Below are 5,851 nucleotides of genomic sequence, written 5' to 3' on the forward strand. Positions count from 1 at the left end.
AATAATATGAAAAAGGATAAGTTAAATATAATAGGTAGTCTGTTTTATATTACATGTGGATACCCTCAGGGGTTCAGAGTAACTACAAGTTTGATATTACATTTTATTACAAGTTTATTATTTATAAAATAATAAAATGCTAAATCGGCAGCAAAAATCATTGAAAATGCCACTGAACATATTCTGTCATTTATTAATTCCAAAAGCCACCACTAGATGGCATTCACTTATTTTTTTAACTCTGAGGATTTTGAATTTCTATGGGGTGTCTTGAATAGGGTGTGCCTTTATTTTCTTTGGAATGTGCCATATCTGAAGTGGTGGATCAAGTTATCATATATATGGGGTGCCGAATGTAAAATTCGGTTAAAATGTTTTCGCTGATACATTTTCAACATTTAGCACACTTTCCTCACATTTAGCACATTTTCCTCACATTTGAGACAGAAATTATATTATATCTAAATCTAAAAGTTATAAATGTTAAAATGATTTCTAAATGTTAAAATGATATCTAAATGTTTTATCTAAATATTATATCTAAATCTAAATCTTACATTTAAATCTAAATGTTACATCTATAATTATATCTAAATCTTAAATATATATCTAAATCTTAAATATATATCTAAATGTTCTAAATGTGTCGCCAAGTGTAAAGCTAAATATTTAGAAAATATTCAAATCCCCAAGGAAACCACGCCTTCAACTCGCGCTGCACTGCCCCCCACCCCATACATATAGCCCTATATATATATATCATTCCTGTCTCAAATGTGAGGAACATGCGATAAATGTGAGGAAAGTGAGCAAAATTTTGAAAATGTATCAGCTAAAAAAAAAAACCGAACTTTTACATTCGGCACCCCATACATATAGGCCTAGTAATTCCACCTAAAACAATTCAAAATAATAATAAACACCATCATAGAATATAGCATTTAGGCAACACTTACCCAATTTTTTCCTGATGCTTTCGATCGTCTGAATGTTCAGACCCATTTTCACTATCCTCGCTCTCAATAATCATTTATTCCACTTCTTTCTTCGTGAATATCCGTTTGGCCATTTCTTTTTTCTCAAAACAATTGCATGTAGCAACTGAATGCGTCTTCAATGCAATCCAAGTGCATAATGACTTTATTCGGAGCATGGTAAGTTTGACACGCGCCTCTCCCCACGGCGCGCTGGCTCGCTCTTCCTCTCTTTTTTGGGGAGGGGGGTGACATTAATAGAATTCACATTAGTTGTTTTACCGCAGTCTGTGATTGGTTTATGCATTGTAGACCTCTAAACAACAGAATAGGTCAAGTATAATTAGTTAGGGCTGCTGCTTGAAATCCTGAAGGACTATTTTGTGATCACGATTGCGGGGCTTCTGGTTTACGAAAGTACAAAAACAAGACGTTTTTTGCAGCAGAATATCAAATTTCACATGGATGAAGAATGAAGCAACTTCTACGGTTACGGAGTAGTGAATAAAATTTTTTTTCATTGACGGGCCTGCGCGTCAGTTGCACTGAGATGTGGCTTAGAAACCTCAAAACACTTTCAAATTGTTCAGAGACCACACCCACATGTTGCACAGCCTTTGTATTTTCCAGAGAGTTTTGATGTAAAAATTTGAAAATTGAAAGATTCAATAGCTTTTTTGTTGAATGACTTAAAAACCTCATACCACTTTCAAATTGTTCAGAGCGGACACCTATACATGTTCCAAACTAAAATACAAATATAGAATCGTGTTCCTTTAGCAGCATGTTCGGTTGAGTTTGATGCTTTGAACGTAACTCGCTCATCTGAAGCAAGCTGTCTTCTGTAAATAGTAGCTAAAGTAAGTGTTCTTTGTTTTATGTTCTTTTATTTCCTTTGCTTTCCCATCATCAAAAATAACAGCAGACAGGATACAGGATCAACTAAGTTTGGCTAACACACTGAACTATTTTACAAAATAAATACAGGAAGATCTCAAACAGGCTTGGAGACAACAGAAGACAATGCTTCCACAAGGACTAAAGGGATTACACTGACATATGAAGTAGGATTAAATAGGAACCGGTGCAAACCATAGACTGTATATAAAATGTTCAAACACTCAGGACTAATACAAACAGGTGTGACTAATAACGTACAGGACACAAGCTGTATTCAAGACACAAAATAGACAAACTAGGAAACAGAACCAGGAACATAGAGGTGGCTAGAGGTGATCAAAAACAAACAGGCAGGACTGGGTAAATGAACCTCACATTAATAAAGGGAATATGAATGAACAAACATTTATTTTGGTTTGAAAAAAGTTCTGAAACACAAAATACATCCTCACAGGGATGTAAACAAGTTTGTGCAAACAATTTTATAGAGATGCGCTTTATGTCTGTATAGGATATTTCCTGCCACTGATTTCAAGTCATAAACATGTCACCAACTCTTGACATTTTGCATTAATCTTGCTTTCAATGTAGATTAGATGTTTGCTAGTGAATCCTTGTTTCATGGGGATAGTTTCTGATATTTATGTGAAGAGTTTAAACAAGGGTCTATGACTACAAATAGAAAAGTTCAACTAACCTTTCCCTTTCTTCAGGGAACCTAGTCTGAGAGACAGCTGATTATGAAGACCTTGATTATGGATTTGGGAGGGCCTGTTGAGGGCTACAACAAAATTGTGAAGCATCTGGTCCCTGAAAGGGTTTGATACATCTGAAAAACTGTCGCAGCCCCTCTTCCATGATGTGTTTTCGTGTGTCTGTCTGTTGTCATGGCAACGAGCTAGGGGGCGTGACGTCAGCTCCAGGGTGATCCGTCCCTGATGGATCGTTAAGTCTTGTTTGTATGTGACGCTCGACCAGCTACTATACTCACCGAATTCTCTACTCTACTCTACTCTGTTTGCCTTCCTGTTGCCGTTTTTTTGTGTTCTCACCCATTCTTCCGTTCTGCCACAGGATTACCATCTCATCTTTCACTCACCTGGTAACTCTCCTGGGGACACATACCCCGATGCTGGATCAGCCCACCACGCCGCGACCAACACCCACCTCCATACACCTTTGGGATTCCAGACCCGTCCTCACCCCGACCCTTTTCGTCCCTCGTTCTGACCTGTACTCTGATAATAAACATTGTCTCCTTTCCATAGCTTGTGTCCAGTCTGCTTTTGGGTTCCAACACAAAGCTCCTTTTAAAATTATGTTATGGATGTTGTGCTTTTGTAAAGAATAAATGCATTACATTCTGTTTCATAAATAAGTGAACATACAGACGAGTGACAAATTAAAGGAACTACCTGAAATATGCTACAGAGCATGATAGGATGCCTTATTGTATAATTTAGTACACCTGTATGGTATGGTTGTATCATTCAGTACACCTGTATGGTAGGGATGTATCATTCAGTTCACCTGTATGGTAGGGTTGTATCATTTAGTACACCTGTATGGTAGGGTTGTATCGTTCAGTACACCTGTATGGTAGGGTTGTATCGTTCAGTACACCTGTATGGTGGGGTTGTATCCTTCAGTACACCTGTATGGTAGGGTTGTATCGTTCAGTACACCTGTATGGTGGGGTTGTATCATTCAGTACACCTGTATGGTAGGGTTGTATCGTTCAGTACACCTGTATGGTAGGGTTGTATCATTCAGTACACCTGTATGGTAGGGTTGTATCATTCAGTACACCTGTATGGTAGGGTTGTATCATTCAGTACACCTGTATGGTGGGGTTGTATCCTTCAGTACACCTGTATGGTGGGGTTGTATCATTCAGTACACCTGTATGGTAGGATTGTATCCTTCAGTACACCTGTATGGTGGGGTTGTATCATTCAGTACACCTGTATGGTAGGGTTGCAGAACATAAACCCTTGATTTCTTTAGGTTTTCCATTTAATTTGTCAATTTGTCATCTGTATATACTAAGTAGGCTATGTAGACTTCAATGAAATAAACACAATTTACATTAGGTAGCTACCCACCCTCTTCCACCTGAGTCTAGGACACGCAATGCTCCAAGGGGCATTATGGGAGTTGAGTCTCACCGGAATAGTAGCTATATAACATTACCAAGCTTGATGTAAATAAAATGATCGCACTCTGTCAATTTCTCCCTAACCAAAAAACGGATAGCGAGCAAGTTAAGTCAAAAAAGTACGGTTCGTTTGCTTGTATAGGTTAGAATAACGATTGGCCACTCCATACACGGACCGTAGATGATCAAGAAAGATTGTTCATGGAGAAATCATCTAAGATCCCATCTGATGTTGTTTCCAATGTCTTTAATAATTATAGGGGACCGGAAAGGCTGTCGTTATCCCTGCAAAAGGTAGATTTAATATGCTGAACATTAGTATGTCTTAAACCATAGTATGCTGAATATAGTATGCGAGAACATTAGTATGTCTGAAACCATAGTATGCTGAAAACGCGAGAACATTAGTAAGTCTTAAACCATAGTATGCTGAATATTGTATGCGAGAATATTAGTATGTCTTAAACCATAGTATGCTGAAAACACGAGAACATTAGTATGTCTCAAACCATAGTATGCTGAATATAATATGCAAGAACATTAGTATGTCTGAAACCATAGTATGCGAGAAAATTAATGTCTCAAACCATAGTATGCTGAATATAGTATGTCGAGAACATTAGTATGTCTTAAACTATAGTATGCTGAATACAGTATGCGAGAATATTAGTATGTCTTAAACCAAAGAATGCTGAATATAGTATGGAAGAACATTAGTATGTCTCAAACCATAGTATGCTGAATATAGTATGCGAGAACATTAGTATGTCTTAAACCATAGTATGCTGAATATAGTAGGCGAGAACATTAGTATGTCTCAAACCATAGTATGCTGAATATAGTATGCGAGAACATTAGTATGTCTCAATCCATAGTATGCTGAATATAGTATGCGAAAACATTAATATGTCTCAAACCATAGTTTGCTGAATATAGTATGCGAGAATATTAGTATGTCTTAAACCATAGTACGCTGAATATAGTATGCGAGAAAATTAATATGTCTCAAACCATAGTATGCTGAATATAGTATGCGGGAACATTAGTATGTCTTAAACTATAGTATGCTGAATATAGTATGCGAGAACATTAGCATGTCTGAAACCATTGTATGCGAGAACATTAGTATGTCTTATACCATAGTATGCTGAATATAGTATGCGAGAATATTAGTATGTCTTAAACCATAGTATGCTGAAAACGCGAGAACATTAGTATGTCTCAAACCATAGTATGCTGAATATAGTATGCGAGAACATTAGTATGTCTCAAACCATAGTATGCTGAATTTAGTATGCGAGAACATTAGTATGTCTCAAACCAAAGTATGCTGAATATAGTATGCGAGAACATTAGCATATCTGAAACCATTGTATGCGAGAACATTAGTATGTCTTATACCATAGTATGCTGAATATAGTATGCGAGAATATTAGTATGTCTTAAACCATAGTATGCTGAAAACGCGAGAACATTAGTATGTCTCAAACCATAGTATGCTGAATATAGTATGCGAGAACATTAGTATGTCTCAAACCATAGTATGCTGAATTTAGTATGCGAGAACATTAGTATGTCTCAAACCATAGTATGCTGAATATAGTATGCAAGAACATTAGTAAGTCTCAAACCATAGTATGCTGAATATAGTATGCGAGAACATTAGTATGTCTCAATCCATAGTATGCTGAATATAGTATGTGAGAACATTAATATGTCTCAAACCATAGTATGCTAAATATAGTATGCGAGAATATTAGTATGCCTTAAACCATAGTACGCTGAATATAGTATGCGAGAATATTAGTATGTCTTAAAC

The 5,851-nt window shown here is 36.6% G+C and overlaps 1 long non-coding RNA gene across 1 annotated transcript; it reads left to right on the forward strand.

The window, feature by feature from the left end:
• The first annotated feature begins 997 nt into the window (after positions 1 to 997).
• On the forward strand, positions 998 to 3,141 carry LOC109616317. Its single transcript, XR_002197426.2, has 3 exons — positions 998 to 1,154; positions 2,588 to 2,833; positions 2,949 to 3,141. It is a non-coding gene; the product is annotated as an uncharacterized LOC109616317 (long non-coding RNA).
• The last annotated feature ends 2,710 nt before the right edge of the window (positions 3,142 to 5,851 follow it).

This window comes from Esox lucius, chromosome 11, assembly GCF_011004845.1.
Source record: "Esox lucius isolate fEsoLuc1 chromosome 11, fEsoLuc1.pri, whole genome shotgun sequence".
Taxonomy (NCBI): Eukaryota; Metazoa; Chordata; class Actinopteri; order Esociformes; family Esocidae; genus Esox; species Esox lucius.